This window comes from Stegodyphus dumicola, chromosome 10 (genome assembly GCF_044657685.1).
Source record: "Stegodyphus dumicola isolate Sdum_Otavi_A_Nest chromosome 10, ASM4465768v1".
Taxonomy (NCBI): domain Eukaryota; kingdom Metazoa; phylum Arthropoda; class Arachnida; order Araneae; family Eresidae; genus Stegodyphus; species Stegodyphus dumicola.
In genome coordinates, this window is record NC_140777.1 from 24,215,863 (window position 1) to 24,240,715 (window position 24,853).

At 34.3% G+C, this 24,853-nt stretch overlaps 1 protein-coding gene across 1 annotated transcript in view; it reads left to right on the top strand.

The window, feature by feature from the left end:
• Window positions 1–14,476: 14,476 nt before the first annotated feature.
• nvd (cholesterol 7-desaturase nvd) overlaps window positions 14,477–24,853 on the top strand; it is a 99,244-nt gene continuing 88,867 nt past the window's right edge. Inside the window, exon 1 of the mRNA XM_035373680.2 lies at window positions 14,477–14,615. The gene's annotated coding sequence lies outside the window, so the exon portion shown is untranslated. The remainder of the gene's footprint in view (window positions 14,616–24,853) is intronic.

The following is a 24,853-nucleotide window of genomic DNA, read 5'->3' on the forward strand; positions in this document are numbered from 1 at the left end:
TGGGCGTAGTATAATATCTTAATGATTCTAGATTTTATTTTACCTTTTTTCCCCCTTCATTACACTCAGAAAATTTTATGCTCCGAATTTTATAAATTACTAAAATAAATATTTCACTTTAATGCTAATAAGTTAATGATGATATAAATCCAACAAATGATTGTTTGGTAATGTTATTATAGTTTTGAAAATCACTGCCTGAAAATGGTCATTAAATTTTAAAAAAAGTTATCAGATCTTGTTTAATTTTACCTTATCTATTTCAAAGCATCACGTACTATCAATCTTATTTAATTTTATGTTATTTGTATGCAAAATTAAGTTCATAAATTTTGTGCGTAGAGTTTTTACCGTTTTACCAAAGTAAAGATGTTTGTACAAGAGTTACGCGTGAAAAAAAATGCGCGAAATGCAATAAAAAGTGCTTTAATGAGATATATTAAATGCCATTTGGAAAAAAACTGTGGCTTTCATAATCTCATCACTATACAACGTATAACATTTAATAATTAAAAACAGTTATGTAATACAAACGTCATAGGTTTCAGTGTTAAAGTAAACCAAATCGTCCCTACTCTTTCTTGCTGACATGACGGTGACGCGTGCCAGCCCACTGGGTTAGTCTATCTCTTATAAGGTCCATGTATTTAACTTCCTGGACTATCTTCTATTGGCCTCAATCATCAGCTGGTTTAAGTATTCACTAGGAAACCTTAGCTGTAAATTTTTTCTCAATCTTAATCTATACTTGAACCGTTTGTTGAGACTTTGGATTTTTATCAAGTCTAGATCAGGTACTCCAACTTCTTCATTATCATTCATAAGCATATTAGGAGTAGAGATAGACGATCGGCTCCTGAACTGATTCATTTTACTGAGCAAATGGATCAGCGCTCGGGCGGAAAAGAAACGGGAGTTTTTTAACAGTTCACCGAGATATGTTGTTGGGAAGCGTGCCAAAAATTTCATTCCTCTTAATATAAACACTAGCATTCTTTGTTTTATTATTTACCAGAAACGTCTCTGACCTATTTTTATGTTTGTATATGTGTTATGTATGTATATATGTGTGCTTTCGGTTTGCTTGTGTTCTATATAGTATTTAAAAAAACATTAAGTAAACCGAAACATCTCAGCGACTGACGCATACTGGAGTTCCCCTCCATCCATCTGGCAAGTACGAGGATCTGTTTAAAGCAGCGGTTCTCAACCTTTTGACTAACACGTACCATCTAAACATAAATTGAAAACCTTTAGTACCACCACTACAAAGTACTACTACACCACCACTCTTGAACAAAGTTCACATCGCATAAATTTACGACTGTTAGAGAAAAAAACTCAGTCCGGATGTTAGGGTTTTAATTTTTGAATTTAATAGTTAAAAATACTTTGCTTCTTTGCGTACCACCTATTTTTCTCTTGCATACCACCAGTTGAGAACCCCTGGTTTAAAGTACACACATTATAAGAACTAGTTCCTCGGATTCCCAGCTGTCAGCACTCCGGAGTTTGTCTTAGATTTGGGTCCTTCGGAGTCGTGATTATTCGCTCTTTCATCGCTTCTGCTCTATCCGTGGATCCGATTCCTACAGTCTTCATTATTCGCTCTTTTTATCGCTTCTGCTCTAGCCGCAAATCTGGCACCTGCGGAGTCTTGATTACTTGCTCTTTTCGCTTCCTCGGGGCTCTTCCTTTGAGTTCATTCCGATTCTTTGAATACTGTATCATAGTATAGCTATGTATTTTAGGTATTACCTTTTTATACAATATTACTGTAATATTTATGTAAAATAACAAATTATATTTTTATTTATTTTTTTATTTCACTAACATCTCATAATCAAAAGCTGTGAATTTCTCTTAAAATTAGTATATATTTATACACAAATTTTTCCATCTAAAATATTTTTCAAGGTTGCAGAACAAAATGTGGAGTCTACCAAACAGAATAACCTCGTATCATTTTGGTACCATTTTGTCAAATTAAATAAAAAAAGAAAAATGCAGGTATTGTCAGCAGATGATTTCCTGTTCTTTTGGGATCTGCCTCTAATCTAAAAATTTATTTTTACACTGTGCTTTGGAGTAGCGACAGAATATCAATTATAGAAATAAAATAATGGAATCTTTAACAAAAGTGAGTTTAGGTTTCATTATTTTTTAACTTTTAGCACTTTTTTGCTCCGGAATTTTATTAATTTTTCTATGTAGAAGATATTTTTAGGAATCTCAAAGGTACAGTTGAAAGAAATCAGTGTGGGGAGTGAATAGTTTGGTTGAGTTGATTCCAGCGATGCCACTCCTCGTTCAATCCTCTCTTTGCACACCGCTCTTGATCCATGCCTGCTTCGAGAACATTCCTCAAGGTCATTGTTAGTGAGTGGTGAATCGTTAAAAAGAGCTGATTCACTTCAGTGAGCGAACGGTTCCGAGCTTATCCCTTAAAGGAACGGTGTTGCCTACAGGACTTAGAAGAGAAGGGCTAGCTCATAGAGCTTTTCCCCCTGAAGCAGAAAGTGAGAAGTGATGACGTAGCCATGATGACAATGAGCGCGCCAATATAATTCACAGCTTGGAAATTAGCGTTTTTGAACCAGCGTTTAAAATGAGCTGTGTGTGAAAGATAGCTATAATTTGGAAGAGGCAATGTTACTGCTTTATGCATTTTAGACTGAACCATTAAAAAATTTAATAATGCTTACTCAATTTTAAAATAATAGATAAAATGTGCTACTCTTTTAACATAAAGTTCCGTGGTTTTTTTAAATTTTTATTTGCATGTTTTTTTTTTAATTTAATGCACGTTTATTTCTAATCATTTCTTTAATTGCATGCTAACTGAGAGAATTTTTATTCTGCTTCTAAGATAACTATAATAGCAGCTATTTAAATTTACTCAAAAAACAACTTTACATTGACATAAGTTTAAACATATATGACATATATGGCAACATTTCTGCTAACCTACGTTTGATTTTTTGCCTAATTGTAAATTTTACCTTGTTATAATTCTCTTAATAGATATTTTTTAAATAATTTTATAATTTATACTTATATCTATATTACAATTAAATAAATGTATATAAGATTGTTACTTTAATTTTGACAAAATAGCTTTATTCAGAGTACCTAAAACAGTTATTTAATTTTTCAAAAGTGTGAGTAAAGGAAGCAGGTGTTTTTATGCCAATTACTTTGATGTTTTATACTATTATATTTTATCTAGAATGCTAATCTAGCACAAAATCTAATCAATAATTAGTTACGAAGGATACAATAAGAATAACTTTAACAAGTAATTAACAAAATTAGTTTGTTAAATACTTGTTATTCTTGTTGGTACTATTTTGGTACTATTCATAATACCGAAGATATTATCGATTATCTCATAGAAGTCAGATGCTTTCTGATTTCCTGTGGGCTAGAGTATACCTTTTGCGGTACTTTTTGAAAATAATGTCTTCTCTGGAGCGACTTTTTGTCTCTCGTTTCCCTTGACCATTAAATAATTTGGTTTTAGTTTGTGACACAATTTGATTTCTTCTCAATCTCTATTTAAAACCTCTTTAATAATATCAAAATTTAAAAGTTACATCTTCTAAAACAAATCCTCTATCTAAAACGCGGTTTCTCAGTAATTTGAGGCAGAGCGCGAAATGAGACCTCTGATTAAAAAAACTGCACATTTTTTAAAAAGAACCAACTTAGTCCAATTTAGAGTCATAGCAGAGTTTTCAATCTATATGCATTTCGTCGAAACTGAGAACGCATATTTTTTCTACAGAATACAAATATTCGCCTCTTTCCTTCTTTAGAGTAAGAACATTACTTTGAATTCTTGGACGACACTAAGATTTAGAAAACACTAAAAAATAAAATAAACACCATTTCTTTAATTTCATAATACTAGGTAAAGATATTTCAATTTTTTCTTAATTTTCTTCTTTCCAAAAATCATAGCTTTAAGATGACAGAGCTCTTATGACATCGCAACGTGAAATATTTTCACTAGTCCACCTGATTTTTTTCTTCTTTTTCAGTAATGCATTAATCTAAGTCTTTATAAAAATAGGCTTTAGAAATTTTTCCAAATTCTCCAATTTGTGCTCCTCTCCCAAATTTCGCTATTTGATATTTTAATTTCTGATACCAATTTCTGTCTAGATGTCGTCCACCTTCTTTGTCGCTGAACAAACATTCTAAATTTTTTTTTCTCTATTTTTCAATACTTTAATACAATTTAATACAATTTTCTAAGGATATTATTTTGTTCTTCAAATTATCAATGTATTCTTGTTTATCCTTAAACATTCAGGATGATCTACATTTTCATTTGTGAGTTTTATTTCAAAATCATTAAAATTTGATTTATTATTGTCATCATAATTTACTTTTGGCACAGCATTCCATTTCAACAGTTTCTTTTTGTGGCTATCCAAACAAGCGATTTTTCATATCATCTTCATAAACACTGCATAGAAAATGTTCGCTGCAGATTTTTCCGCTCTTCACATTAATAGAATCTTCTCTTGGACATTTGTGTATCCATTCTTTCGTCAAAAGTAAACTTTCATTTGGATCTGTTGGTCCAATGAAATAAAATATCTCATCCTTTCATACTTCTGTAAGTGCTACGGCACGTTACTGCAGCGTAAAAAGCCATATTACGTAAACGATACTTTACAATATAGAATTTAAAATAAAAACTGACTAAAATTACATATATATAAATTATTTTAAATATATACATTATTAGAAAACAGATATATATATTATTAAAATTAATTTGGGATGTGTAACCTCTAGAAAATCGTCTCGCAGCTCAATGAAACTTCTGTTTTAAACGCGGGAAATCAGGACAGGTGGCATCACAGTGACGTCAGATTATTGCCTGTTATGTCCCCCCATTAGGCTCGCGTCGGCGAGGAGTCGAACAAAGAAATGAGCTAGCCCTTCTATTTATCCCTGGTTGCCTATCTCTAGTTGGGAGTCAAGGAAAGTGGACTACAATGGATCTTCGGAAATGTAGGTTAGAGGTCTTTACAGTCACGGAGAATTGTTTGTAGTTCTTCGAAATCCAGCAACGCTTTTCCAAGAATGTTTCTTAGTTGTTTAAGAAGAACACCTATCATTCTCTCTCACCATCCGCCTCATCAAGGTGCAGAAGGAGGAAAGGATTTCCAGCGGATCTTCTATTTAGAGCTGTAATCTTCAATTTCCTTCCAGTTAATATTATTTAAAATACAGATGCTCCTACAAAATTACTTCCATTGTCGCAATAAATTATAGATGGCTGTCCTCTGTGCCTAATAAATCTTCGGAACCGTTGAAGAAACGATCAGTTCATAGGGAGGAAATCAGCTCGAGATCTACCGCCCAGTATACTCCACATGCTTCCTTCTGTGTCATATATATCAATGTTTAAACGCTTATATACCATGCTTCAGCTATGCTTGTATACTACATATCCATGCTTCTTTCTGGGTCGTCTTCTCTTCGCTCTTGAGGTATAAAAGACCAGACAAATCTACACCTGTTACTTCAAACGCCTTGGCATTAAATACCTGATCTTCAACCATGGCAGTTAGTAAAGCCTCCATATTTTTGACATAGTACCATTCACACTGTTGATTAAGAATAGCTCGGATGGTATGACAACCACATAAAATCCAATAATTCTCTCTAAGAATTGTTCTTACCCTCTGAGTACCACCATGACATGACTTTAAATGTGTAACAAAATCCGTTTGGAAACAACAGGATAGTATCATCTCTAAGAGAAATCTTCGTTCTTAATCGTAAAACACCATTTTTGTTAACAGTGGGGTATAAACTTCATAATCTAGAATCGTCCAAACCAGAGATTGTTTCCCTTTAAATTAGTTGTACTAATTTGCTTTCAGCTGCTATACATTCCTCGCAGAAAAATCATCATAAATACATTGATTTTTTAGAATTTGACTGATCCTCTTGAATCGTAATATCCAATCTAACATGCGCGCTATGGGGATGTACTTTGAAAAATGTTTATACTAGCAGCACATATTTTTCAGTTGAATTAATGAATATTTAACGTATTTTATCTTATCCACTGAGACTTCTTGTTTATTTGTTCGACTGTTGTACTTTGGCCAAGACTCTGTACATTTTTTCAGCAACTGCGGGCCTTTTCACCATCGAGAGTTTGACAACTGTTTTGCTCCACGTCCTCAAGAAGGTACTTTAGCAGAATTCTGATCACCTGGTACATGTTTCCATAGGTCGGAGGAAGTCAGTTGTCTTATTTCTCTTTCTGACAAAAATTGACCTCCCATCATCGTGGTGAATCTAATTAAAAACATGGTTGAATTTCTCAGAGAGAAAGATTCTATACCTTCAAATTAAAGAATTTCTGCCTCTGACATATGCAGCCTAGCTCCAGTTATAACTGCTAGAATTTCCAATCTTGGAATGGTAATCTTCTTCATAGGAGTTATAAGGTATTTTCTCCCTCCTTTTCGCTTGGAAGCATACTCGACGCGTATTTGAGAGGTTCAGGGTCCGATTCCCGGTAAGGATACTGCATATTTTTCACTTCTTCTGCTTAAAAAATAATCTAATGACTCAAAAGAGTAATTCTTGATTGGTTTTACAATACAAGTAATTGTATTGATATCCCATGCTTTCATTCATGGCTGATAAATATTGTGGCAGCATATGCTAGTTGACTGGCTTCACAGAAAGTATGTAGCTTCAGTTTTCCCTCTCTACTCCCAGCAAACTACCTGAGTATTTTTATATTGGTTAAATATAGTAAATCTTTTGTCAACTTCAAAAATTCTTCCTTTACATCATTATTCACTTCGGCATCCCATTTTTCCTTTGCCATGTAAACTGCAAGGTAAGCTTAGGACATAACATTACAGGGTACGTAACGCATACAGGATCGAAAATTCGATTACGAATTGGCAGGATTTTTTGTAGTTATCATTTCATTTTTAAATTCCAGGCCTTGTGGACTTATCTCTGTATCAGCTTCTCTAACTCTAGTCCCAAATCGTTTCAAGTACAGACGTTTTTAAATAACTGTATTCTCAAACTCTCAAATCAAATTGTGCTTCCTTCATAAACTCAACTGCAAGTAGTGAAATTACAGTCAAATTTACATTTTCTCCATTAATGTCCAGTTTAGTTTAGTTTTCATAGAAACTGAACCTTGTTTAAGTTCTTTTCTTTCACCTCTAAAGAGTTTCCGTGCGACATCTTATCCATTTAATGTCTCAATATGATTTGAGTACTTTCGCACGTCACTTATAATAATATTGTAAGTTCTCAAATCCAGTGTCTATAGCTAATTTGAGGGAGATTACCACAAATCACTTCTTGATGTAATTCTTCAAGATTGCAAAGACATCATCGTAACTACCTAAATAAATCTTATAAAAATGTTTCGATTTATTTGTTACTTTCCCTTCAAATAAAGAACGTCGCATAATTGTTTCTTTAATTGGTTCGTAATTCATATTTAAAGATGAAGATATGACTTCTGCGATATTCCGTATCAATTAACGCATGAACATGGCACTTAGTGTTGTGACCTATTAACTTTACAGCGAGTGTCTGAAGAAAAACTTCAGGATTAGAAAACAAACTTGAATATAATGTAATTTTACCTTCTTATTTGTTGACGAGAAGGGCTTTTTTTCACAAACTGAATTATTTTTGTCTTTCATGTTACCATAATTTTTTATGTTACTCTGGACACATTAACGAAAACCGTGTCTTTTAATGTAACATACATTTCACTGAAATCTTACAGTTCTTGGCATTATGCCCTAATTTTAGACAACAAAAGGCAACATCTTTTATCAAATAGTTTTTTTTCCTCAATGACATAGTTTTAGCTTTAAAATATTCATTACTTTAATGTTTACCGATACAATTATGTAAGGTGCTTTCCCCCTCCTTCCAGCCTACCTTCGTAGTGTAACTGTGTAAGGTATTTCTCCCGCTTCCCTAGCGTGCCTTCGTGGTGTAGTGGTCAGCACACTGAGCCAGTATTTCAGAGGTCCGTGGTTCGATTCCCGGCGAAGGCGTTGCTAATTTTTCATTTCTTCTGCTTCCAAATAAAATCCTAATATCTCTACAACTGTAGCAAATTCGAATCGTATTTTAGAGGTTCGAATTTCGGCATTGGACCATTTTCACATCTTAAAAAAAAAAAAAATGATAACTTTCAGATTTTATATTACACCCAAAGGTGCATTTTTTTAATGTTTTGTGTGTTACCATTACTTACTAAATATCATGTTCTTCGCACTTAAACCATAAAATCTAATTCAACAGCAATATCACAAAATAATTTAAAAAGAGCATAACTTAAGAATTTCTGATACACAGTCTCGCGCGCTGGAGATAAAAATGTTTTTTTCCCGTACAGTGTTGCCATTGCTCGCTTTGAAATCGTTAAGGTTCTTAATCAAAAACTCATAAATGCTTTACAAAATATGAAATAGATAATAAAACAAATTCCAAATTTGCGCTTCGAGATGTCCATATTCTGGTGGAGTCATACGTTATTTAAAATTTGATGGCTCTAGGTACCTGTCGGTTTCTCTAGACTAAAGATACTCATTAAATCAAATAAATGAGACGGCTCGCTTGAAATTAACAGACAAGAAGTTTCTTTTAGGCATAAACATTTTATTTCAATTATTTGCAACAAACCCCTTCATTACAAACTCATTTCTTTTTTAAAAAATTTTAAACTACTGTTCTAATCACAGTCTCGTGAAAAACCGAGGCGTTGTAACTCTTTTTCAAACAATGTATTAACTGAAGTAATTTACTTACCATAAGTGGCGCAACATTCTCCCCACTTGAGTTTTAGAACCTTTGAGAGAAAACAAAATATAAACATTAAATGTGAATTTTCTAAAATGCATGAAATATTCAAAATATAAAATGTCTATTTCAATTTAATGTTAACATTATTCGAATGTTCGGTAACCTATAAGGGAAGTGGCCTCTAAGGGACCTCTAAGGGCCTTTGAAGAGGTCTGAGTAAAGATCCTTTACAAGCTTTCAATTTCACTAGTCTTGTACGCCCGTCTCTCCCAGGAAAGAGTTCGACCACTCTTGCTAATGGCCAGTCGATTGGTTTTTTATCCTCTCTACCAATCAAGATGATGTGCGCAAGTTTAATTTGGTCCAGTTTTTTAGGAATTGATGAAAGCAAAAATCCCAAATACTCAGTTCGAAATCTTTCTTTCAATCTTTCTCTCAGTTTCTGAACATATCTGTATCGTTTATTGATGTTGGATTTGTCAATTTTGTCTAGGTCGGGCATATCATTGGTAGGAAGATCTTGAAGGAACGAATATGGTGTCAAACCTCTTAAATCTGATTGTTCTGATACGTATGTCAAAGGTCTATTATTCATAATTGATTCACACTCATAGACGAAAGTCAAGAGTTCTTCGGAAGTCAAAGATTGAACGTCCTAAGTTTTTTCTGTGGAGATCTTTAAATATGCCGATTAGTCTTTCTCAGAATTCTCCCCACCATGGGGAAGATGGTGTGTTGAACTTCCATTTAATTTGACTAACTTCAAATTCTCTTTGAATTTTTGTCCAATCAAGCTGTTTTAAGGAGGAGTTTAAACCTGTGAAATTAGTTCCATTCTTCGTTTCTCTCTTTCAACTTCCTCTTCATTAATATTATCTGTTGACTTAGGCCAATCTTCTTTGGAATACTTCAGCCAATACGGTCCTAACCACCACTCGGATCTCTTAACTAGTGGTTAATTAACTAGTGGTTTAACTCCACATCCTCTACAGAGAAGATCGGCTGGATTCCGATTTCCCGGAACATGAAAGCAATTTTCAGGAGCGGTTAGCCTTCTAATTCGAGCAATTCGGTTGTTTACGAATACTGACCACTGTTCTTGTCTCCAGTTATCCAGGTTAACACTGTCGATGAGTCTGTCCAAAAGAAAGTATCAATATTTTCATTTTCAAACTTTAGAGCCTGAATCATAGAATTAAATAATCTTGCTCCAACAGTAGCTGCCATCAGTTCAAGGCGAGGGATTGTTATTTTCTTCAGAGGAGTTATTCTTGATTTAGCTTGGAGTAGCTGCACCTTTACAGTACTATCAGAATAATCGCAGCTTAAAAATATACAAGGAGAATAAGCTGTATGGCTTGCATCAAAAAATGTATGGGGGCTCAAGTTCGATTCTGCAGTGACTCCTAACCATCTTGGGATTTTAATATCATTTAAGCAGTGTAAATCTTTAAATCATGAAAGAAATCTCTTCTTTATATCATAACTACTGAATCCCAGGATTCTTTAGTCTTCAAAGTTTCTTGAAGCAAAAAGCTTAGTTTGTTTTAAAGCTGGAGTAAGAGACCCAATCGGATCAAAGATTCGCCTTATAAGGGACAAAATTCTCCTCTTTGTTAACCTTTCTGATTCTGCCAGTTTCAAAGATTGTGAATCGATTTTTAATGTGTCAGTCTTTCTCCCACATTAGTCCTAAAACATGCTTTCAGAAATTGAAGGGGGCAAATAGAGGGTTTGTTGCTCACCCAACCTCTCAGGTCAAATTGGCTTTCTTTCACGATTCCTGTAGCTTTCATTATAAATGTTTCCCTTTCTGGCACATTCCTTACACTCGTAATACAATTGTCTACATAAAAATTGTTCCGGAGATATACTAGTAGTTGTTTCGAATATTATAGCTTGAAAGTCTCTTGGGACAAATGATGATGAATGACTGCCATCAATAAAAGAGAGCTGATGGTCAAATCAAAAACAACTCGTCTATATCTATAAGTCTTAACATTATCCTTCTCATCATACAAAAGAAATCGCAAAAAATTTCAATCATTTTTATTCTGAGAAATTTGTAGGAATGCTCTTCTTATGTCAGAAATCACACAAATTTTGTACAGGCAAAACCTGGCTAAAATGGTAGGAATTGTCTCAATAAAGTTGATTCTGGTCTGTAAATAATCGTTCAGTGATGGATAGTTCGGGATCCTGGCAGAGGCATCGAAGACGGGCCTGATTTTCAAAGAAGACGTCGCTGACGTTTCTTTAATGACAGAACGATGGGGAAGGTAATGTGATTCAAGTAATGACAATTCTTCTTGAGGAACTTCCTCAATCACTCCTTCAAAACTATACAAAAATACAAGACTCTAATATTTGGTGGCAACAATTTAAAAAGTGATTCGCCGTTTATAGTGAATCAACGCAAATTTCCAAATTGAAATTAATAGCTCTTCTGGACAAATTGCACCTTTGGGTTAACGGCTAAATATAAATATGCATTATTTTCTTTAACGACGAATAAATCAATAACATTATCAATTTACTTATTTACTTTCAAATTTACTCTTTTGGTTTCCTTAAAGAAATCATTCCTAAAATAAAACCTGAAACTACGGTTCAAACTCGTTCTATTGTGTCGATTTTGTTTTGAATAAATTTCATTAAATCATCAAGACGATCTTTCTGTGCTCCTCCAATTGATTTTCTTTCCTGACTCTTAACAATTCTTTTGGAACATTCTACCAAAGGAAGGATAATTGCATTAATTAAACATCTATGTTTCTATTGCAGCACCCAGAGGTTCTAAAATCCTTAAATGAGATTCTAATCTGTCATACAGACCTGGAAAATAAAAAGTAGAATTTGTCGCGGTATTTTGAACGACTAATGACAAAATTCCTCTAATGCAAACTTCTGTTGATTAATCTATAAGGAATTTTCTTCATCTTTCCAGCATGTCTTCGTGGTGTAGCGTTAGCACATTCAGCGTGTATTCGAGCTTCCAGGTTCGAGTCCCAGCAAGGTCATTGCTCATTTTTCATGTCTCTTGTTTAAAAAAAAAAATAATGACTCTATAGTGGCGCTCGAACTAAAAGGTGGTGGACAATAATTTGTTACTATAGTTTCAGGATTTGGCGACTGGATCAAACAATCCCCAGTCGCCAAATCCTGAGACGGTATATAAGGTATTTTCTCCCTCCTTTATGCTTTCGCTGTGAAATGGTGACACACGCGACGCGTATTCGAGAGGGCTAGGTTCGAGTCCCGGGAAGAGCATTGCTCATTTTTCATGTCTCCTGCTTTAAGAGAAAAAAAAACTAATGACTCTACAAATCCTTTTTGTCAAGTATTAATCTTAAAGCTTCTGACACCTTTGGATAATTATTTGCAGTCTCAGGATAACTATCTTCTGATTCTCTAGTGCGATAATTTATCACAATTGGTTGGATAAGACACTGAAGTTTATCCAGGATCTCAAATTATTATGTTCATGTGTTTTCTTAAATAAGGCCCAAAACAGAAACCGTTCTTTAATATTTCAATCAATTTTTTTTCGTTTTTTCACCAAAATTCGTGGAAGTTAAAATACGAAATACTTACACTATATGAATTAGCTACACTATTAAATTCAGTTTCTTTATCTTTTTTATATAAAACTATTTGAATTCTAAAGCAATTATTTAAATAATGTTCAACAGATTTACTTTCTTTTTTTTTTGGGGGGGGGGGTCCTCTTCTCTCTTGCTAGCTATTAACATTATATCCATTATTTCATTATCCAAGTCTTTTAATTCTTCAAACATTTTCTGTAAAATCTGAAAATTTAATTGCATTTCGATAGTACTGTCAGGATCCTCTTTGTTTGCGTCTTCATATGTCTCGTTGATAATCCGCATGAATCAACTTCTTGACACTTTCTTCGTATTGATGATCTTTTTCATGTTTAAAAATAATGCTCTGTCCTCCAGGAGGCCAGATGTGAGGGAAAAACTAAGATCATTCACTTTTATTTAAATAAAACTCTACTTAGTGAAGTTAGCGGAAAGAAACATACTCCTTATAAGAGTAATAAAAATATAAATTTATTTACACATGTATAGGTTCGTTAACAGTTTCACGTACAGCTCTCTTAGGAGAGAAGAAAAAAAACACACTGCTGCCAATCCCCTCTTTGAGATTTTACAAGAGAAAATCATTGGCAATTCTTACTGTGAAAAAAGATATTGCAAAATTTTAATATGTGCTGAAGTCATCATGGAAAAGGCCAATGATTAAGAAACAAATAAATTATCAGCAAAAAGAGTGTATATTTCGCAAATGTAAAATTAAGCAACGTTACTTTGAGATTATATATAACATATCCGACCAAATATCCGAAATATTTGGTTCCCTTACTAAACTTGAATTTTGTGCTTCTTCTGAATGACCACAACTCTATTTCTTACTATTCTAATTTTCCTGAATTATTGCTAAATAAATCAAGGGCCAGTCCATACTGCAATTTTGAAAAGTTTAAGAATGAGTTGATTGCTTAACAATTTTCTGCCGAGTTTTGAAACTATGTATATGAACATGAACTAGTATGTACATGATGTAATATGTACATGAACTAGTACCATATATGAATATCAGTAACATTAAACAATATCCATTTAGTATCCATATAAGTGAAATTTATAATTTTTAAATTTATTTTATCAATGCCAGCTTCAACTGTATCAGCGGAACGATCATTTTCAGCACTGAGAAATAGTGTTGTTGTTGTCGTGTCCATATTACATGGAACAATGTTTGCCAACAGAGGCTACTCCTAAGAGAGGCTTGACTTCTGTTTTCCACCCTCAGTTTTGAGGTAGAACCATTCTCCACTCCCACCAACCCACACGAGAGGACTTTCGGCTCGCCGCATATTTAGAGTGCCGCCATGCCGCACCGATACTATATATTTACAAACTCCCATGTCTTCTCCGGGATTCGAACCCAGACCCTTCGGTTTCGTAGTAGATTTCCCTAACCATTCTACTATATGGGCGATGCGAAACATTAATAATAATATTAGGGTGACACATTCACGAGAGAAATCAAGTACCATTAGGATATTATCTATCAAAAAACTACTTCTGAAATTTGAAGCATTGCTCCTTTTTTATGAAGACATTATGAAGGAATTTACTAATCAAAGCAGAAAAGCCAAATTCATATTCAAGTAATTTTAATTCTGATGAGAATGGTCTACGTGTTTTTGATTACATTTTCGGTCTCAAGCTTGATTGTTATTTTCGTAAACCAAATAATTTTTATACGATGTAAACTGTTAATAAATATTAATTAGCTTTTTAATTCTCAGAACTGACAACCGGTACGATTATTAGATTTTACGTTTAATAGCATGCTGCCTATGAAAAAACAGGATAATCTCCTAATTCCTTGTTTGGTTGAAGCTTTTACTTTTCGATACCGAAAAGATAGAAGAACGATTTTAAATTAAATGCAATGTTTTTACCGCAGGAACTGTTTTATTTTTGTTGCACATTTACTCAGTAGGGAAGATCTACTACACATTTTTAAAACTTTCGCTTGCGCCGCGAATTCCTAATAAATCGGACTCCTTTCTCATAGGCTAGTTAATAATATGGGAATCTGGCAACAGTATCGGGTGGAGAAAACTTGTTTCTGTTACTCTCTCTGAAACATAACAAAACTTTCGTCTGCATAGTTGGAAAAGGGATTTGGGGTGTAATCAATAAGCTGTTAAGGTGTGGAATAGACGATCGGTTCTATTTTTTTAAATGGTAAGTCAGAATATTGAAATTATTCATGGCATTATTTGTTTAAGACTTCCTTTGTTGTTTAATATTATACGTTTAAATTTTACTAAAAAATGCCTTCAATAATTTTTAAATAATTCACTTTCTTTTGAAATTTTTAGCTCTTTTCATTACATTTATAGTTAATCATTAAAAATTTTAGCTAAAATAAAACACAAAATTTGCGTTAATTTACTTTATTGCATAAAAAATAATGAAGTTTTGTAAAAATAAAATGCGAATTATGTTTTTATATTTATTTCCTTGTATAAAATTCTTTATTTCTCTTCGCTTTTCTTTATTTCTCCCCCCCCCTTGGTGCATTTAAATAAATGCTACGAGTTACACGTATACGTAATAATTGATTCTTACCATCAAATAAATATGAAAATTTCTGCATGTCTTGGTAAAAAAGAAATGATGGTATTGTATACTAGCATATTTCGAATTAAACTTTTATTAACTGAATGTTAATTTTTTACGCAAGAATAATAAATTAACAATTTTATAATTCTGAACATTATGTTAATTAAAATGCTACATTATTAATGTATAATATATATATTGGTATTAAGTTAAATGTTGTTTTACTATTCGAAGAAACGTACTTCCACGTGTATGCTATTTAAAACTAATAAAATGACTTACCTAAGGAAAAATGGTTATATAAGAATAATTATCTGACGAATATCGTTACTGAATTCTTAGTCTCTAAAATATCTGTTATTAAAAATACATAGATTTTTTTTGTGAAATAAAATATTTATATGATATTTTATTTAGAAATAATGATACAGTTGCATACTTTTTCACGTTAAGACATTAATTATTAAAAAGTGTTTGAACTTTAAAACTACTCTAATTGTTTTTAATGCTGTGAAGTAATGTTCTGAAGGAATCATTGAAATTCTTTTCGTTAGGATACAGGAAAAGTGAAATGCACATTTTAGCTGAGCATTTTTTTCTTGTTTGTATGAGTAGTGATTTCATAATAAAAAAATAAAGAAAACAAAACTTAGGAGTAGAAAATAAATTGAACGGGCATTGAAAGGATGTGTAAACAGTAATTAAGCTATGGATATTTACTTTTTAATACTGGTTTATCAGTATTAAAAACTAGACAAGTAACAAGTAACGTCTAATTAATGAAAGTGTTTCTTTAATTAGACGTTACTTGTTACTAAAACTAAATCAAAATAATTTATTTTTTGAATTTCGTTTCTTTTAATCCAGAGATTTCCCTTTTCTCCCTCTGTTTGCATTTAAGAAAAGATTTTAAACTTGCATTTACTTTTTATACAAATTTTTAAATCTTATTTTCTGACCTAACATTTACCGTGAAAATTCGTTCTGAATATAAAAATTCAAGTAGTGGTCGTGATATAATGAAATAATTCATATGTAGAATGGTCATTAATCAGTTATATTGGAAAAAATCTAGATAACTAAATATTTAAAACTTCTTTATTAGATCAGGAGGCGCTATTATTTTTTGATTCGGAACACAAGCTGCCAAGCGGTAAAGTCGCTGAACGCGAACTGCATGGGCGTTTTCGCGTGTAAAGCCTATACGGGCCAGTTTCCTGCAGAAAGTCTTCCACGGAGGCAACTGTGGAAGACAGATAGCCCTCGAGTGCTTTGCGGTAGTTAAATAAACCAAACCAAACGCTTCGATCCTCTCTTTTGCGTTGCATCACTTTTCAAATTAAAAGTCGATCAAAGTTGGCCATTCCTGTATTGCAGAATCACAAATAAAATCGGTGTTGTTGTAAATTTCTGTAAATATTTAAATTCCATCAGTGTTGCTTATAACGCATATTACTTTTATATAAAGCTTATAACGCAAAACGTTTATAACACTTATTATATATAATAACACGCTTATATACACGCTTGCTTTTCGGAAGATCATGCATATTACTTATTACGCTTATAACTTATTCTCACTTTTGCATCGAAAATCATTTGCGGTGGATTATTTTCAAATAGATTTTTAAACCTCTTCGCACTTTTAAGGTGTATAACTCATTTTTACAGCTTCTATAAAGATAAAAAAGTGTTATGTTGTCGAATGTTTTCCTTTCTGAAGGTAATATATATATATGTACACATATATATATGAAAGAAGTAGCACTGGAGGGTTTGAAAACGTTCTGGTGCAAGTTGGGACTTATCTGCAACATGCAAGCTCTGATTCCGTTTAGATTTCTTTTATGCTTTAATGAATTATCCGTGCATCTTGAAATCTGTCTAAGCCGTTAATGCAGCGTACCGCGAGAAAACGAATTCAGACGCAAAGTGACATGGTTATGATAGAATTTTAAATGATTAAATTTGTATTTTCTCAGAGGTATCTTGGGAACTTTGAGGTTTCAGAAGAAGACCTTCCGGCGTATTCTGAAGGAACAGCTTGATAAAAAGTTGAAATCATCAGTATCATGTTTCTTGTAAATGGGAATCCAAATTTTAGAGACAAGCTACTCCAAGTTTCTTTAACCACGTAGAGATTATTTTATTATTTCATTGAACATGATAAATCGACTGCGTCCTCGCCAGAATTTTTAAACCACGAATCTTACGTTTGCTTGTACAGCACTTGGCTGTACACAGTTGGCTGTACAGCACTTGGATCCCAACAGTACCACATGAGAATAAAATAATTTCTTCCATCCCGTACATAGAAGTAGTGTGGGATTGTTGAACTCGTTAGTTCTGGCGGCGATCAAAGCTACATTATTAGACATTTCTGGCATTTTTTAAAACTTTTGCAAACTTTATTTAAAAATGTTAAATAAGATTTTATATTCATTATTATAGTTCCGTAATCTTCATCTCCCAATTCTACCACCGATATCTAACTGAATCAATTGGTCGGTCACATTGCAGAGACATTAAGTATACTTTTGGAAGCAGAAGTGAAAAATATGCAACGCTTTCTTCGGGAATCGAACCGCGGACCTCTGGAATACGCGCCCAACGTGCAGACCACCACATCACGAAGGCATGCCAAGAAGAAATACCTTATAACATTTTATTGTAGAAATATATTAATTCTACTTTAACCGTTATTTAAATGCAATTAATAATGTTCAAAGTAATCGATTAAACTGATAAATTTACCGTGATAGTTTCCTAAAAATCAGGATGCTCTTTGCTTCCGTCGAAAATTCTTCAGAGTTTCCACTGCCGTTAGAGCAACTACATTGGTCCAGGAGTGCGCCCCCATATTTCCGATGACGTTATCTTCGTCGGAAAGCATATTTATTCCAAATCTTGTCTAATCATATCTATTCTAGTATGCTTATAATTTCATACTCTGGAGCTGATTTCATTATTTTTTAAGTATTCTAAAGAATGATAACTATCTTTTGCTTTACTGGCATAACTAGTGGAGGTGAGAGGAATTTTTTTAATGGTTTTGTTTCAATTCCCAATTCCTTCAAAAAAAAATTATTGCGTAATGCATTGATATTATAAGATTGCATGGTCTTCATTTGCATATGTATTCTGCGTTTATAAAGTCAGCAAACTTACGAATATTTCCAATAATCTCGATACTTCGTATGTATATTTAAAATTTAGAATAATTTTCTGTCATCTTGCAAATGATAGCAAATGAAGAGCTACTAAAAGACCGAGTAGTCTTAGCTCTTCATTTGCTTCATTTGCTCTTCATTGCCCAGAATTGAAAACCTTAAAACACATAAAAGTTAAATTGCTTAACCGCTGCATCACTTTGGATTGCTTTTGATGTTGTGTTGTTTGCATTCGAATAAAAAGATGACCTGAAGGTGTCTCCGAGGACAACTAAGTTAGACGAAAGTTGAATCGTCGCCTTCAGGGAAGCGTGCTGGTCTTAAATGATAAAATGTACAATATGAGAGTCAGAGTTAAAACTACCAGATAGTTAGAGTGACCAGTAGTTTCAACAAGACGAAACTTCACGAAGACAATGGCAGACTTAGGACTGACATCATGTTCTGAGGATCATACGGTACTGAGTAGAGTCACGTAGTAAAGAGGTTGGGCGAGTAATCCACGTTTTCCACTAATTCCTAGGTTTCGAAAACGCTGCGAAACTTATGCGTCGAAAAAGATATATGCCGCGTTCACAGATTGAATCACTATTTTCTCTTTCCACGAATGAATTATGCGGCGGAGGCTTGAAAAATCTTGCCTACTTTGCGTGATTGAAGAGAAGCATAAGTAAATCACACTTGGCATTGCCATTTGGGAATGCAGGGCATTTTAATGCTATAATAAAGTGCAGTGCATTATAATAGTATCATAAAGCTACATTAATAAATAATAAATAGAACGGAATAAAAATATTTAATTTCAACATTGAGCGCCCTGTTTGTTATTCAAATACCTGCGCCTCATTCAAAAGAGAGTCAATACTTAGCTGTGCCTCATTCGAGAGAAAATTGCAGACAGCGTCTTACACTTCACTGTCCCAGAACTTGGCATACGTTGTTGAAATTTAAGTGTATTTACGTGAACAGCGGTGAAAACGGCAGCAAAGCTCGAAGTACTTGTGCTCAGTCCCAAAATTAAAGTCATATATAAAGCATTTTTACATCGTACCCAAACTCCTCTCTATTGCAACTTCAGTTTGATGGAACGCTATACGTTTATTTTTGATAAGTACATGGTTCTCCATCATTTTAATATTCTATGATGTATATTACGGTAGTTGTAAAAACTAGAGGAACAGCTGCAGAAGCTTTTATAACTTGCATAATTTTGCAGTTAATAACATGGAACTTGCGTAAGATCTTTATACGTCATGCATGACATACTTTCAAAATGCGGAAGTGCCTGTTTTTGCAAAAAATAAATGTTACATAAAGTTAGGCAAAGGAATGTCGGTATTACATTCATCGTTGTATATTTCAGTATTTATATTTGTATAGGTAAAAATGTGTAGGTTAGTGCGACCATTCAAAATAATTCTCACCACTCTATGACTTCACCACCTTTTTTACCGATACCTTCACGGATGTGTTCAGACTTATTGCGTATGTTTCTCTTCTTCCAGATAGTAACTTCTGTCGATTCGCTCTCCAAACAATAGCATGACTCATCAGTAAAGAAAACTCGGTTTTAGTCTGTGATATTCCAATCACGATGATCTCTACATTACTGTAACTGAATGCAATTCGCAGACCAAGCTTGTCTATCTGGGTAATCGAGTTCTTGTACCTGCAATGAATCCCCTGAAGTCTGGAATGACGTCAGTTATCTATTTCTTCTGGCAATCGTTGCGAAATAATGGTCTTGAGAGTCTGCTGCGACAAGTTTTTGACCTTAACCTGGTTATCTGTATACGCCACCAGCCTCTTTAAACCGTTTTCATGTTCTTACCATGGCATTTTGGGTTACTTTTTGATCTTTACAGACCAGTGTTAGTATCTGTCATGCTTCCATTCACTCTTTCAGCCGCGCGCAATCTCCCACAAATCATTAAAAGCCTTTTCAAAGACATATTCCATTTTCCACATACCAAAGCCTACTACTCGAGAATCTTCGAAATTAGAATATGAATACCCCTTTCATTCATTCTCATACGTACCGAAAGAATGGGCTTAAAAAATTTTCATATTTTTGTGCAGCGAATGTAAATTCCATTGAATTGCGTGATGATGTTGACCTTTAGCTACCAATTGACAATCTTTTATTAAACTTCGCTTAATAAAATTAACATAAAGCACCTTTTTACAGCTGTTCCTCTAATTTTTTCCTACTGAGTGTGGTGGTTAACGTCTGTGGGGTTTTGGGGACCTCTGATTGTTGCTAGCCCGCTCTTCAGTGTTTCCTTATTTATTTTTAAATTTACCTTGGACACGATTTACAATGTATTGATCATATGCCTATTGCTTTCGCAGATGAATTTCAGTGAATTCAATCCCTTCTGTAAAAAGAAAACAGTTTATGCGATGTTGGATGAACTTTGGACACTTCCATTTTCCACTACATTCACGTGACTGTGACTAGAATAGTGTAGCGGATTTTGGAATGTACCTTTCATATACTGCGTATTCACTACAAAACTTTTCTCGTTTGTGTACCGTTTAGTGCTTGGTATTTATTGACCTATCATTGTATGTGTGCGCTATTAATAGTACGGCGCATATCGAAACTTAATTCCCTCTCAGTCCATATTTGTACAATATGAACGATTTCTAAACTTTCTTACTGTAAATACTTGTTTATGAAAAAAAAAATCAATAGAAGAAATGCAGTAGAACAAAATGCAGACTCAAGGTCAAGGAATGCTTAATTTTTTTCCTTCCACCGTTCTGAAAAACGGATGTTTTAAAACGTCTTGCATAATCATTAGAAAGTACTGTGACACTCCACTTTGTGAAAGATAATGCGTTCCTAGTCTTACATTTTATCAATTCCGGTGATTATAATGACTGTATGTGTGAGTATGAAATGCCATTAGCAGTAACACGATTACTGTTTTTTATTGGGCAGCATATATGATACATACACTCGCAAATACAATATAAAATACACAGTGCTTCGACTAGGTAATGTCCCTCAAATAATTAATAGTAATTTTCAAAATTTTCTGTGCAAAAGCAGGACATGTAGTTTGCCCTGTATTGTAATGCATGGAAAGTAGCTGCACTCGTAACAAAAGTTAGAAGTTCCCTTCCCCGCAGCGATACTTCAGAAGCGATGTTCCATACCAGTATTATCAAAGGTCCTTCACAGTATGTTTCCAGTAGTACGGATTGTTGCATTAATACTCCTTTCTCTGTATTTTAAGGATGAATGTTTCTGTAGACATGCCATTTGAAGTGTCTTTACAAAAAGAAATTGCGCATTTCCCAACACTCAAGTTCTCTTGAAAGTTAAGCACCATGCCACTATGAATAGTAGGAAGTAAAATATAATCGGTTCTTTGCACGTAAAGAAGTAATGAGACGTCTTATATTAGGCACATATAAAAACATCTTGAATTTTATATTCCATGAGTCATGACAAGTAACACAATAATGTAGGATACAAAAATACGTAATTATTGTAAAAGAATAAGTCATTTAATCATTGAATATATTTAAAAGCAGTTCATAGCGCTCTAAATGTTTCTTTGTGCATGTACATTTGTAGAGACATAAGGTTAATTGGAAAAGCCGGAGAGATGAAAAATTAGCAACCGCCTTCGCCGGGAATCGAAGCACGGACCTCTGGAAATACCGGCCCAGTGTGCAAAACCACTACACCACGAAGGCACGCTAGGAAGGGAGGAGAAATACATTTCTTAAATGTTACCATACTATTCTTTCAGAAGGAATCTATAGGAAATTTCAGATGAATATCTTTTATTAATTCACAAGCGTAACTACTCAAATGAGGTAGAGAGAATGATTATCGATTTTCTCTTTTGAACAGTACTCCTATTCTATCCTCAAACCTGTAGATAAAAGGCATATCCGGGACCTACGCTTTCATTGAGTGTTGCATGCAGCTGGAAACCCGCATGGAAATGACGATTTACGCTTGTAGAGACATTAGGTTATTTTTAAAGCAGGAGTGATATATGATCACTTTACCTAGCCTATTCCGCCAAACTAAGTTAATGGCACTACAGGGTTAGGAAGTCATCCTAGTCATTGCTAGCAATCTGAAGGTTAGGCCGCCTTTCTACATTTTACATTAATTTTCACTTTCTTGGGTATAATTCTTTTCATTCACTGGCTTCATTATATCTAAGATGCCCTTGTTGCAGTAATAGTCCGTGAGTCTATTCATAGGATATGTGTAGTCAAAAGGAAAGAACTGCTGTCAAAGGTGCTCTGTCAGATGGCAGGACAGCAGGTAATGAAGTTCATCTGCGTCTTCTCCGCGAAGACCGCAAGAACAGTTGACGTCCAGCCTGAGGAATCGTCTGTAATGCACTGGGAATTTTCCGTCGTTGGTACAGGCCTGGAGGAAGAGTCGGTTGCATTTGAGCCTCTTGAGAGTAGGTATTGGGAAGATGCTGCAAGTAAATCTTCCTGTCTCTTCTTCCTGCCATCGTTCTGACTATGTCTCAGAATCTTGTCTTGAGGAGCATTTTTGCAACTTCTGTGGAAAACGGAACTTCCTTGTCAGTTTCTGGTTTGAGAGCTGCGGTCTTAGCTTGTTCATCAGCTCGTTCGTTGCCTTTCTGCCCAGAGTGTCCTTTTATCCAGTTGATCTTTAAAGGGATGGAGGAGCCTAAAATCAAGAGGTTCTCTCTAAGTTCTGCCGTGTGCAGATGTTTTGGAGGAAAGGAATTCAGCGCATTCAGAACGCTCATGCTATCTGTGAAAATTGAAGTTTGAGCTGCTGGTTGCGTACCTAACCATAGTGCTGCTTCTTTGAGAGCGAGAGACTTGGCTTGGAAGACTGAAGAGTGGTTGCTTAGACGGAATTGTGCTTGACAAATTTCTTCATTGTTCGAAAAGACCATGAACGTTTCGACATGAAATTTTTGATCCATCAAACAAAAATCTCTCTTTGCTGTCCTGAGAGTGGCGAGTTGTACCAGGGTGGGTATTTGCACAAGGATGGGTAGATTTCCTGTGTGTAAGACAGGAGGACCTTGGAAGCTTTCTATGCTGGCATAAGATAGATGTAAATCTTCTTTAGCGACCTCTTTGTAGTGTAGAAGTCGGTAGATTGATCTTTCTAATTCTGCTTTTAGGTAGAGTGGGAGCGTGCCAGCTAGAACTTAGTGCTGCAATTGAGGGGGTGGTATAGGCACTGGTGATTTTTAGCAGGATTACTCGCTGTATTTTTTGAAGTTTTTGACATATTCTTGCTGTGCCAGTCATCCAGACTGGGCAGCCGTAGAGGATCATGGGTTCAGTTGCATTTAGGTATAGGTGTTTTGACAGACGCCCCTTTTGGCTCCATTTGTCTATGATTATCCTAAGCAGGAGTGATGAAAAAATGAGCAACGCCCTTGCCTGGAATCGAACCACTGACCCCTGGAATACGCACCCAGAGTGCAGACCGCTACACCACGAAAGCGGAAGAAATACCTTATATACTCCCCCCTTTTAAAGGGCGACTGGGGTTTTAAAGGACCCAATCGCCAAATCCTGGGTGTGGAGAATCATCAGCCACCTCCCTTTTAGTTTGGACGCCACTGTCAGTCATTAGTTTATTTGGAAGCAGGAGATGTGAAAAATGAGCCACGCCCTCGCAGGGAATCGAACCACGGACCTCTGGAATACGCGCCCAACGTGCAGACCACTACACGACGAAGGAACGCTAAGAAGGCGGGAGAAATACCTTATACGCTAACAGAAAGCTTTTATCTACTGCTCAAGAGCGCTGTGACCCACGTCAATGGACTGTTTTTGCAAAAGTTTTTTATTTCATTTCTCATATGGATTTATATTTTTTCCAGATATTTTTAATCACCCTGTATGAGTGCTAAGCTCTGTATGTGTACAATGAATATTGTTTGATGTATGGATTTAAAGATTTTCTGAATTTAATATTTACAATATATTTCTTTCTAAATAATATAGATGGAAACTTGTTACTTTTAATATAATATCTTATTTTGCTTCAGATTTTCTTCAACTACATCTCTATCTCTTTCCGAAGCAAATTAAAGATGTTAATCTTTGCGGGCAATTCTTAATCATTTAGCATAATTTTATTATTCTACTGATATATATTTATATTTTACAAATCTCTCGGCATGCATAAAAAACTTATTTAAGGGAAAAGTATATTTTTCTTTGAAATTTTTAAAATTATTTCAGCCCATTTATCTTCAAGAACTCAAAAGAAAATTACATAGCGAATTCTATTTAAGACAGCATCACACGGTTGCTGAATAGTTTGGTCTTTTGTGGCGGGGGATGTCTTATACAGGCGATTTTCAGTATCGATATTAAGTATTTTTGCCCTTAGAAATACTTTTTACAAGTCGGCTGCCAGTTTAAGGAGTAGCCGTCTTGGGGAAGTGATCGCCATGAGAAATATAATTGTATATGCTATTGCTTATGTTATACTGTCAATTATTGCACAGATTCTGTTTGGATAGAAATTGATAATACGTCTAGCAATTCCTTTTTCAAAGTTTTAAATACTTGTGCTTTATATTCTGATTTCTATAACCTAGGTTTATTTTTTACAGATTGCGTACTAACACAGTAATATATAATAAGAGCTCTATATTTTACAACAAACTGATATCTGTAAAACTTAATCTAAAAGCAAATAAT